General features: G+C 40.6%; 1 long non-coding RNA gene across 1 annotated transcript in view; it reads right to left on the bottom strand.

The window, feature by feature from the left end:
• Window positions 1-9102: 9102 nt before the first annotated feature.
• Window positions 9103-13015, bottom strand: part of LOC136791158 (uncharacterized) — a 61336-nt gene continuing 57423 nt past the window's right edge. Inside the window, exons 3-4 of the long non-coding RNA XR_010832573.1 lie at window positions 10656-10721; window positions 9103-9720 (exon numbers count right to left, since the gene is read on the bottom strand). This is a non-coding gene — a long non-coding RNA (uncharacterized lncRNA). The remainder of the gene's footprint in view (window positions 9721-10655; window positions 10722-13015) is intronic.

The following is a 13015-nucleotide window of genomic DNA, read 5'->3' on the forward strand; positions in this document are numbered from 1 at the left end:
GTAGTGAACTTTGGGCTCTTTTCAAACTCAATATTGCCTGTTTTATAAAGTGACTCGTATTTCTAGGACCTCTTGCAGCAGAAGGAAGGAGGAAAAAAACCACTTCCGTTAGGGCGTTTACAAGAACTATAGTATAGCAAGAGGAAGTTTCTAAAGGAAGAGCCGGATATCTGTACTGAAGAGGATTACAGCTGCACCACCAAATCAGATGGAGGCAGTTGAGTCCAACTGTACGGAAATGTATGAAAAAAAAAAAAAAACACCATAAAGAAGAGGAGAGAGTAAAAGTGGTTCTAAATCATCCAAGATGTAAATGCACTCACATCACTGAACTGTGTCAATGGGCAGTTGTAATTTTTGAAGATATTAAGACCTTCGCCAGGAAAGCAGGCTAAGGAAAAAATACCCCACAGATGTAGAATATTAAGTGTGGTTCATTTCAATTTTAAAACTGATTCTGAATTTTCTCCTTCAGTGCTGTTAATTTTTAATTCTTTAATTCTAGAGACTTCTTTAACTTTAGAGACTTTCATTCCCTTCCTGAGCAACATCCTTACAAGACTATGGCTCTAGGACAGTGTCCATTTATGCATATGTATCCCATACTACAGAGTTCTGTGCTCTTTTTACAGTTGAAGAACTGCAACACAGTCATTTCGTTTATACTGTTCTTCCTCATCATTTTCAAATGTTGTGTTCCAAATGGCTGATAAAGGGACAACCCCCTCCAAAAAAAAACAGAGAAGAGAAAGATTTACCTGCATTTAAAAGCTATTTGTTTATCTTATCCTCCACAATGAAAAGCAGCCTACCAATATTTTCAGTCCCATTTCTGCTCTCACTGAAATCACTGGTAGAACTCTTCATTTTAAATAATTCAGCTTTTTAACATACATTGAGGTATGGAGTAGCTGCTGTCCACTGCCAAACAATGATCCAGAGGACAGCAAAACAAATCAGCACAGCATACCCAAATGTGACCAGCATACTATACTATTTTCTACTCACCGGACAGATTTATTTATTTTTAAATGAATCAGTTGAAGTTTCATCAGCTCCAGAATGGAGGCAATCGAGTATCCTATGGATTCAGGTTTTGTGGGTAGATATTTTCACTTCCATTGAGTCTTCCATCATTGGAGCATTTATAATGTCTCTCTTCTATGGATTTTTGTTCTCTGATGGGTGACTTCATGGTTCAGCCTTTGTCACTTATCTGTCCAACTGTCTGCTTTATGAAACATACTGAAACAATGCTAAATTCTGTTCTTTCCTAGAATTGGGCTGAAATTTGCCAGCAAGTTCAGAAATTAAGGCTGGAGAAGGAGAGGAAAATAATCTATATAAACAGTTTTTTCTTCAGAATTTAAATAAAACAAAACAAACCCCACCAAATATAAACTTGAGATTATTCCTCATCACCAAAATCCACACAATATATGTGTATAAGCAAGCACAGAGGACATGCCCCTTGATTGTCACCTGGAACCAAGCAGCCCAGTTTGCAAGAGCAGTTATTTACAAAAATGTTTTGTCATATATCTACACAATATACTGATTCATTTGTGGGCTTGACTCAGCTCTAAAATTAATGCATTTCCTTTCCTTGGGAAATACAAGACATTCCAGAGTGATAATAGTATTGACTTTAAGGCGTTGACCAAGTTGTCCTATAGTTGTGACTAGTGGTAGGACAAAAAACATGAGAAGAAAATTCTAAGCTGAGAATAGAGAAAGCTGCCAAGTAAAACCACAGCTAGGATGGGCTAGGCAGTCTTGGTGTATTTGTATTACTTGGTACAAGTCACATCCACTTGGTGTTGAGACATCCGTTTAAACAATAGTGCTCAGTGCCATCAGTATAAACTCCATCGTTGGCAGTGGGAGCAGGGGGGTGGGAGAGAGGGAGTCCAGGCTTCGTAGCTCCTTCAGACTAGCACTTGGCCAACAAAAGATTGTCGATTAAAGAATATTGCAGCAAGAAAGAGAAGAAAAAAATTATCTATATTTAAAATGTCAGTGTATTACCCCCATTAAAACAAATCTGGAATAAAAGGAACAAAATCGACTTTTTCCCCTGTTATATATAAATTAACTACACTTGAATTTAAGGGTAGTAAAACAAAACAAAACAAAGCAAAACAAAAAAACACTGTGCAAAGGCCAGAATTCCTCTGTGAAGCTGCTTAAAGAAAAAGCCATATTTTACTTCACGAGCTCTTTCACACCGATCAATAAAATCTAAAGAAAGATTTATTTACCCAGCTCAATAACTTCTTGGTGAGTCACTATGCTATTTAAATCTTTTTTTCATAGACATTTAATGGTCAGGCAGTATCATTCTAAAGAGGATATTCCAGTCTAACAGCTCCATCTTGTCGCATGTATTTTTAAATGTTTATAAATGGATCCTCCAGTGTTTGGAGTGCAGGATATTTCCCTAGCTGACTGGTCAGAGTCTAGTCTGATCCAGTAGAAACCAACAGCCATTCCTGGCCTGCAACTCTTTGGTGACTTACGTGAATTCATCTGATGTGGTCAACAGAAGTGGCTCCCACTGGGCAGAAGTCCAAGACACGAAAGCGTCACATTTTGTACTAATCAGGTACCTCATTGCTGTCTACAATCCTGGCTGGCAAAACCTTCATGCACAGAAGTCTCATTAACTTTAAACATAGCTTGTTAAAGAGCGTAGAAAGGACTGGTTGTAGTGAAAGTGATGCCACATATAAATGGGAACAGAACCTGTGCTGCCCAGAGAAATGGTTCTGTTACATGGACGTTCAAGCCTTCTGGTGCTAAATCAGAGGGCTTTGTCTATTCAGTCTATTCCTACTTTAGATACTAAATTAATACTGCCTTTGGGAGCATTCAATAATTCAAACTAACATGTCTCCAATCCCTGAACTCTGATAGAGATGATTCTCCCATCCGTTTAATAAATTAAAATATGAACTGAAAGTTTAAGTACAGTATGCAAAAAACAAAACAACAACAACAACAACAAAATTAACAACAACACCCAAACAAAAAAATTTCCAACATCTAGAGGAAAACTTTCCTTTGCTGTACAGTGGGAATAGTCAATGCCTGCACACTCCCTAAGAGGCTGGTTAATCCCAGAGTGCTCTTACTTTCTGCAGCTCTTACTTCCCATTTGCCGGCAGCTAGCGAGTACTCTCGCACGTACATTAACATCTGTGCCTCTTTCCAAGTACTCAATCACTTACTGCAGGAATGGCTCTGATTATCACACAGAAAATTGTGGGCAGTAGATATGGAAGGGTGAGAAAAAACTGCCCTACTAAAGATAAGGACTCTGCCATTTGTGTAAATAAGTCAGAAGCTAGTTTGATTAGGGCAGATATTGCACGACATAACACCTAAGGGATAAGAACATGACATACTTTTACCAAGGCTTTTATCACCGCTGCTAGAGCATGAAGCCTGGGACAGTGACAGCTTATTTTGGTGTACGGCCCTTTCTTCAGCAGGCTCCTACCCTCACCACGGGAAAGGATGGGTCACAGTATTTTCAATCAGGGTTCCCCGACACCAGCAAGAAGTCAGCTTTCAAACACTTCATATATCAGGCTTTGCCAGTATTGGAGAACTTGCCTTATATTAAAAAAAATGCATTAGTAACATTTAAAACAGTTTTGAGCCTTCTATGGATGAAGGCAGTTGTTCTGGATATAGAAACATGTCATATATGGTCCTCCTTTCCTCTGTCCCATACCCTGGTGGCTGTAGGGACCAGATGTGCTGCACACTAACCTCTAACATGCAGGGAGTGTCAGTGCTGTCACACTGACAGCTATTAATTCTGTGAGCTTGTCTGTGTCCACCCCATCTTGCAAATGCCCCTTTTCAAGACTTACAACTTGCACAAAGCTGGAGGAGGACTGTGCATCCTCCTGCCCTCCCACAGAAAATGCTGCTCTTCTCTCCTCAGCGCATGCTGGTACACAGCCAAAGTGCCACATATGCAAGAAGAGTAAGGCCTGGGGATGTGGAGCCCGCCACAGGGTGCTGCATTGCAACCTCCATGAAAAGCTGAAGTTTCTGAGGAACGGCCACCAAAGTGATCAGAGGAAGGTAAGAAATGTTGGTAAGGGAAGAGGGAGACTCCGTCCTCTACCTACCATCCTCTGAAGGCCCCCAGAGGATTTTTTTTTTTTTTTTTTTTGGTAACACTGAAATACACCTAACAATCAAAGATGCAGAGAAATTAAGGTCTGGAGAGGCCTGACTTTTGATACCACATCAGTATCCTTTTAGAAAATAGTGTGTAAAGATTTGGATATTTTCCCCCTCAGTTATTAGACAAAGTGTGTTAACAGCGCACTGCCACAGCCAAAGTCACATTTTAAAGCTGAGCTCTCCAGAACAAGAGCTTGGAGTTTCACGGATCCAGAAGCCTTGGCTTCACAAGGTGGGTTTGATCAGAATGCCAGAGTTACCATGCAGGAACAATGATCGTGTCAATTAACATTACCGGGTGTCTCAGATCCTAGCCTTCACAGAAAGCAACGGGATCTTGAAGGCGAACTGCAGCAGCTCTATCTCCTGCAGGCCTTATAGACCAGCCTTTCCAATACATTTTTGTTGCTGGATGTGTGCACTCATGCACGCAGGACAAGATCACACAGAAAGGCTTATCTGTGAAGTTTAGAGGTGATTAACTTAATTTAGGCAGCAAAGAGCTACAGGAAGCACACCTCCTTGCTGAAAGAAGGTCTTGCTTTCATCCAGACAAATGATGACAGAAGAAAGACTGTCCCTGTATTTTCAGTTATGGCATTCTTTGTTTTAATGATTAAATGTGAAGGAATAATTATCCTGGCACTACTGAGCACACCACAGTCTAGAAGCTTTTTATTTGCCAGTTATTGTTTGTATTATAAATGCTAAAGTGAAATGACGCAAGTGCCCTTTTCGTTGTCATATTGTTTGCTTTAGCTTTTGTTGGATCTAATCCAATGGTACCTTTACGTAGGCTTCTGTATAATTAAGATAGTGTGCACAGCCTCTGAAAGGAAATCATTAAGAGTCTCTTGTGGAGAATGCACCAATTTCCATGTCTGTGCCTTTTAAGTGGGGATTGCTCACCCTCCATCGATTAACTTCATGATAGTACAAGCATACTTTAAATATTAATCTCACGTTAAGGCTCCAAAGAAGCTTTCAGATAAAAAAAAAAAAAAAAAAAAAAAGTCAAGCCACCTTTTAGGCTCTAATTCCTGACAAACATGAGTTTCTTGTTTTTCCTGAATGTATGTTCCTTTCTTAGAAAAAAAGACTTTGGAGAGGGTTTTGCTTCCACCTGCCCCCTGAAACACTTCACATGCTGTTTTCAAAACCTTACAAAAAATATAACAAAACCAATAAGAAGCTATACAACCCCATCTTTCAGAGCTACTGGCAGATGTCTTGGTTAGAGATGTTAAATCCAGAAATCAAGAGCACAGGTCTGCTACTGGGGAAGAAACCCGGTGATTTATCAGCTGAACCAAGATGACAAATGAATATAAAATTTTTCCATGTATTTGCTCACCTGCAGTCACAAATACAAAGCAGAAACCTTCCCATTGCCTATAAATAGCTAACCTTTATGGCACCAGCTCCGTGGCTGCTGTGCGAGTCGCCAGGCTGGTGTGGGCTCCTGAGCTCGCCCATCACCGTCCCCAGCACGCTTCTGCAGCACCGCAGCTCCGGCTCCTGCGCTTGGTCACTCACGCCTTCAGCAGTTTCTGCTGGGTTTTTCACATTTTCACAATTTTGAAAGTAAGTCATTCAGTCTCAAATCTGGAAACATTCCTCCTAAGACTGGGAAGTTTTTTCGTATCTCTATAATCAGGGCAATTCTAACCCTCTGCTTTACCACTCAAAACATATTAGGCAAAAGACATTAAATTACCGCTTGTGTATGAACCACGCATAGACCACTGCTCTTAATTTCTCTACAGTATCTCCTCTCTACACCTCACCACAGAGGGTATAAACCTGCTCTTTATCTAACAGGCCAATTAGGAAAACACTAAAACCAAACTGCACCCATCGTATGAGAGAGGGAAAAGCTCTGCTACTGCTCTCTGATCACCCATCTTTATTATGAGTTCAAGCTGCCATCATTAAAACCAATTCAAAAAATTGAGTGGACTGCAGGGGAATTTGATGTCTAAAGCTGGTTATAGAAGTAAAAATTAAGAAACAAAAATACAACATATGGGTATTGCATGTATATTTGTAGATGATCAATGCACAATAGTAAGGAATGGTTATGGAATAGGTGTTTGGTAAATTTTTAAACTATGGCTAAACAGTAAGTACATTAAAACAGGAACTGCTTGACCCAACATGCTTTAGCTAAAATTGTAATTATAAAACCTGATTAAACAAGGCTTCATTCCCACATGCAACTCCACCTTACTGCCTTGGCAAAGCCATAAGCTGGTAACACCCTTTAGCTAGTTTTCACAAAGCACATTTAGCAATTAATAAAAGCAGAGTGGAGGAGTTCATGTTTATTTCCAGTACACTGACGGTGCTTAGGGAATTGGTGCTGTCTGACAAAGGGTGGTGTTGCCGAAAAAACACTTTGAAGTGGCTCCGCTGCGCTCCTGTTTTCTGTCTGAGTTGAAAGGCAGCAGAGCCCATCCAGCACCGAGGACCAGCACAAGTCCTGCAGCCCAGGGTCCAGACCACCCTCCTCGCCCCCTCCTGCCGGGCCAGAGCCCATTTGCTTCACAAAAGGTCCTTGCACTCCCAGCAGCAAATTGCTGATAAAGCAATTCTGCCTCCGAAGTCAATTAGAAAAGGAAGTAAATTGTTCTAAACACAGACGACTTTTTCACAGCATCCAAACTGTAGCCACTTACAAGCCTTGCATGTTGCAGGGTATCCTGATATATTGGTTCTAGAAAATCAATGCTTATGTATTAGTCACACTGCAAACACATCCATTAAGCTTACTGCTTGCTGGAAAATCAAATATGAAGCTTTTGGCAACTTCAGCTGAGCTCCTATTCATTGCTAGCTAGACTGCATGAGGTTTCAACAGCTAAGACAACTGAAACAAAATAGTTATAAACTCAGCTTCATCTGTACCATCAAAGACCATCTGAACCATCTAATTTCAATTGTATTTAAATTTCTCACCCACTTCTGGAAAAGAGTCAACAGCAAAATTTTCTTCCACCCCCATCCTCTGCAAGCTTTCTGTGTCTCTTCTATTTAAATGAAGAAGGAAGAATGCACAGTGTTTTTCAGACCAGTCCCAGTATCCCAGCCTCAGGAATTTGTCTTTGTAGAAAGACAACATGGCTGTAGCACAAAACCCGCATTTCTGACCAGAAACACTCAAAGATTTAAGGGAAAAAACAACTGCTCCTTAATAGCTGAAAAATTGTACCAGGAGAAGAGGAAGATGTTCAGAGCTCAACAATTTGTTTCCTTTTATCACAAGCCAAAATACTGTCAGCAACCAGCACTGAGAAAAACATTAACTTTCAGTTCTCCTTTATTAGTTTTTTTCATGATTAAGCTGCTCCATTGGTAAATCCTCAGAAATGAATTGCTGAAGCCATGAAGTCAGATGCATGCTTATTAGCAAAGGTGCTTAATTCATCTCCTTATTCTAGTGTTAGCAAAAAAAAAAAAATTAAAAAGTGAAAACACAAAGTAAATGCTAATTCAAAAGTACTGCCCACTTCAAAGCATTATGCGGTAGTTCTAGTCACACGGTTTTAAAATACCATGCAGAAATGAACTGATCAGCATCTTTTTAGTAACTTTGGAGGACTAAGGTGACCAATCTGTTGGTATAATTGACAGTTTTCTTCCAAGGTGCAGATGCTTCCTGACCCGTGGGCTGGCAGCACAGCTGCTCTTTGTCTTGTGCTGTGACCTGCCTGGGATATAAAGTAGCTGTTCCAGCAGCAGGCACAGCTGCAGTGGGTCTAAATGCTCCCATCATGAACTCTACAGCTATCTGAGTCATGCACTAGACAAAGCACAGAACAAGAAAATCTTTGGCACACGGTGAAGTGAAGCAGCCCACGTGCCAGAGGGAGCAGGCTGGACCCCACTCCAGACAGTGCACGAAAGTGTCAGCAAAGGCTCCTGAATCTCTCTCTACCTGATCCTACCCCTGGTTCTCTGAAAAATAGTTTGATGCTATTGTTTTTTAAAGTTAGTTTGGCCTTGGAAAGCCATCAAAGGCAAACAGCTGAGGCTGTGTGGTCTCAGTAAATATCAGCTGGTGATCACATCCCAGAGCCACCAAACTGCAGTTTGGTGGTGAGTGAATGTCCACAGCTCTACCTCATCTCATGAGAAGGGGTTGAGGAGCTGCCCTGCCAAGCAGAGGATAGTTGCATTTATTTCTCTCCACATTTTATGTGACTCCCAGCCCAAAGCTTTTCCCCTTGATTTGGTGATAGTTGGAAAGGACACTGGAAGCTCTCCTGGTTTAGGCATGGACTTTTTTTTTTTTTTTTCTGGCAGAACAGTTTTGGGAAAAAAGCAACTAAATAAACCTGAAGTACATTAATTTTTAAAGTTCATTTTTCTGAGTGTTTACACCTGGTTCCTATATTTGTAATGGTGACGGTTCCTTTCCGGGCTTCTTATTACAGAGGATGCACCATCCAGTGGTCATGAGGTCAGAGCATCCTGTCAGGCAGGCAAATAAAAACCTTCTGCTTTATAACAGAAGAGGATAAATGCCCCCAAGAATGTAAGAGTATCAAAACAGGGTTTTGAGCTTAATCTCTCTTCCATGTTACTGCTACACCTTCAACCTCTGAAAGTCCCTCTGATAGGGACAAATCCCAAAATAGGTCCTCCTGAGTGCAGTGGCTGCTGACTCTGCTGAGCACAAGGACAGCATGTTCTGCAGCTGCCCAAAGAGGGACAGCACTGCAGCAAAATGTGCAGCAAGGACGAAGGGAGCATGTGGCATTTTCCAGTATTACTCCGTAATAGGAACCTTAAAGCCGCCAGTGCTATTAGTGCTCCATCAATCACTGATATCACCAAGGGCTCATTTTTATACAAGAATACCTTAAAGAGCAAAGCCACCCTCCTCCCATTTGATTGTCTGCTGAGATGAAATATTTCACAACAAAAAAGCAAGCATGCTGTGGTAACGAGGACAGTGCCACAGAAAAAAAAAATGACAGTATTAAAAGGAAAACTCCAACCCTTTTTTTTGCATCTAAAAGGAAAGAGTGATAGAAATGCATTTTAATCATTAACTTGGGTTAGCTTTCACAGTACCTGAGAAACTGCCATATGGAACATATTCCAGTGTAATTTCTACTCTTAATGGCCTAGAGCTTTCCAAGAAACAAACTGTGTGGTACATAAACTGATATCAAAGTGGCCTTGCCTTCCCCCCCCCCTAAAGCTACAAATACATCATCCATGCAAGAGCCATTAATGTACATTTAATGTGTCTAGTAAAAGTCTGAGTGAAACACTGTGGTTATTTGGAATAAGTATTTGAACAGAATAAGATGAAGTAGTGGGAGACTGGAGGAAGAAATTCCAGCAATGCTACCATCCCACTTTAATTTCTTCTCAACAAAGTCCTGCTGTGCTTTAGACCAGAGTGTGAAGGATGCAAGGCATGAAGAACTGAGCTATTTAGCCCTTCAATTATCCAACTCAGCCATCGTCACAAAAGATGGTGTAGAAATCTTGATACTTTCCACTCTGGGAAAAAAACAAAAATCAGCACCAGTGGAAGACAAATGGACATCAGTGTCACTACCTAAAAGTCTCTATGAGTTGGTCTCAAGATTTTTCAAATGAATATTTGTCAAACAAATGTTTAGATCTGGGGACAATTCTAGTGTATATAGACAGATTCTTTTTGCTTTCCTAGAGATGTTAGGGCATTTATATGAAGGGACTGGGATTAAATTACCAGGAACTGATTTCCTGTCTCTGGAAAAAAAGTGTCCTCAGATTTTAATACATGGGTTAGAGAAGAAAAGTAGGGCAAGCACTAGTGAAATGATTCTTCAGGCTGAAGTTTGGCCTCAGGAGATCTGGTTTGAATTCTCCCATATTACTTCAGTAAAACAATCGAGGAACATATCACAGGCACATATCACAGTGCAGGTACAAAGCCACAAGTGCAGCTTTGATTGATGGAAGAACGTGGTGGACACACATGGATTCAAGCTCCATCAGTTATGCTCTGAGTGAGTGGATGTGCAAAGAGCCAATAGTTGAGCTAACAAATGCAAGAGCTCATTGTTTCGTCAACCTCTTTTTTTGCTCGCAGTAGGACAACATTCCTTGCCACTTCTCTCTGCAAAGTGAGTAGGGGTATTTCAGGAAAAGAAAGCTAAATGGACATCACAGAATATTCACCAAATGTCACGATGAGACTGATGCTACTAGGAAAGGCATGTTGTACACCAAACTCATCTTGCATGAGGTCTATATCAACCTTAAAGCAATGGAATACAGCAAATTCATTGATGAGCTGTGTCCACCACTCGTTTCTGGATAATCACAACCTGAGGCAAAGCTAAGATGTGAAATAGCAAAAGTTCAAGGATAATTTTACACAAATCTTGAGGAGTAAAGCACCAGTCCAGCTTTCTTCCCCCACCTCCTACCCTCCAGACAGCTCTTACCTCTTCATAAACCAGGCTGTTCTCAGGACCATTTGCTCCCTCCAAAAAGCATCCAAGTCAATTTACCTGGGTGGCAAAAGGGTGGGAGAAAGGAAAAAAAAATCTCAGGTCATTTGAATTTTGAGTAAATATGAGCATAGTTTCTGGTATAGTCTTCTATCAGATTTGGCTCTCCTTTGGTTGGGTGGCTTAAACAGCTGTCTATTTGCACATAGTTGTGTAACCTTTTTCTACAGCTTGTTAATTTGACTTGAGATTGCAGCATATGGTTCCCTTCAGACATAACTTAAAATTAAAAAAAAAAAAAAAAATCTCAAAGTCATTTGTTTAAAGTTTGAAGAGAATCAGAATCCTGTAATTTTCAGCATTGTTATGAAATGGGTGAAAAGTTTCTTATGTATTTCCTTGCTGGTGTGCATTCCGCAGCTGTATAACCACTTGAAGAACCACTACAAAAATTAGCTTGCTGTGCACTAATTACAGAGACAGCTCTTGCCACAAACATTACAGCTGCACATAACACACCTTGGAGGAGTGATGACTGTACTAAAGGTAGTAATTGAAATATGATGGCCTTCAAACAAAACAAAATAAAATAGCAAAAAATAAGCTAACAACAGGATATCATTCATAGCTTTGTAGCCTGTTACTCTCACATTTTATGGATGCATTAAAACTTGAAGAAAATGCAATTTTATTCATTTTGAATTAAGCATGGTAAAGGGAGAAATGTCAAGGAGATAACAGCAATAGAAAATTCTCAGAAGATCAAAATACGAAAGATCCTCCCCTGAATAGCTTTGCTTTGGCTGAGGGATGAGGACGACTGTATATGCAATGTATGGGGGCCAGTGGTAAACAATTGGAGCTGAGTTCCAGCTGGAGAGAGAAAACAACAGCAGCAGGAGGGAGACACACAGAGGTGGTAGGACTGGTGTAAGGTTTTGTAATGATCAAAGTGCTGCTTCGTACTAAAGAGTTGGTAGAAACAAGATGTTTCTTCAAGAAGTTTTCATAAACAGTTTTGCTAAGAAAGCTACAGTTTTGGGCAAGCATGGGACAAAGCTAAAAGAAAGATAGACAGGGAATCATTAAGGACTGACCCTTGCCTTGTTTAATAACCTCAGCTTCAAGATGTATCGTGAGTGACAGGGCTAGAACAAGCACTTTTGAGAATTCTCATAAGCAAATCATTGAGAGGCATTTGCTTCAACGTACTGTTTCCCTTTAATGGCTGTAGGCTGAATATATTATTTCCAATCACTCTCTTATGCTATTTTTACCCCCATGTATGGACATCACATCTCTCGTCTTCAACCCAGGTCTTTGGAGTTCTTCCCAGCATTGTGAAGGAACACAGAATATTACACTTATATTTAGCTACTGTAGATTCAAGGTAAGCATTTCTGATTCTCAAGGATGAATGCCTTGAACCTGCACCAGCATCAGGCTAAAAAAAGGACTTCAGCTAGATAGAGAGATAGCCAGCACTTGTTACCGATACAGAGGGTGTTTTTCTCTTTGCCTCCTCTGTCAGATTGTCTGAGTGACAGGAAACATGGTAATTGGACCCCATAGCTCACTCTGAATATGATGCACATTTACTTTTTGAAGAATGAACTTGTGGTCTGATGACACAAAGGAGAGGATGGTATTTCAGCTGAATTGTCCAATATCTCCTAACTGAAAGAGATATAGGTTTTGACAGCACAAAATGGAGAGGAAAAAAAAAGAAAAAAAAAAGAAAAAAAAAGGTATAATGGTATAATGGTATTTGCAGAGAAAAATCATTGCTCACAGAGAAATGGCACATCACAATATGTCTCTACAAAATGCCAAGAACACTTCTGTTGTGCAGTGGGTAACTACAGTGTCTGCTTTCAGCCCTAACTCATACTAAGGCTTATTCGAGCATGAAGATGACAGCTTGTGAGATTGCGCTGAGGCACATAGGACAGCTGCTCCGTTTGAAGGTACAGGTGATACTCAGCTGCAGGAACAGCACTCACAGGCCTGAACTGAGTGATTATGTCCTCTGTACAATGAAAGGCTTTGACACCTGTGGTTCACAACATCCAAGACTGAGAATACCTGAAAAGCTTCTCCAGAGTTTAACACCATCCAAAGAACAAGTTACAGACCAAATCTATAGTCCAAGCCTACTTGGTGAGCTCACTGCTTACCCTCCAGCAAGTGCCTCCAGGCTATTCTATGATGCTGCATCCTGCAAGACACCTTAACCTTCAATGGCAATTCTGTGCTTTTTGCCATCCCCACTGCAATCACCACATCTTACTCATGTACAATCACACTTGTGAAGCAGCCAGCTGGGAACAGAGAAGGAACAAGTAATGCACAAA

This window comes from Anser cygnoides, chromosome 6, assembly GCF_040182565.1.
Source record: "Anser cygnoides isolate HZ-2024a breed goose chromosome 6, Taihu_goose_T2T_genome, whole genome shotgun sequence".
Lineage (NCBI taxonomy): Eukaryota > Metazoa > Chordata > Aves > Anseriformes > Anatidae > Anser > Anser cygnoides.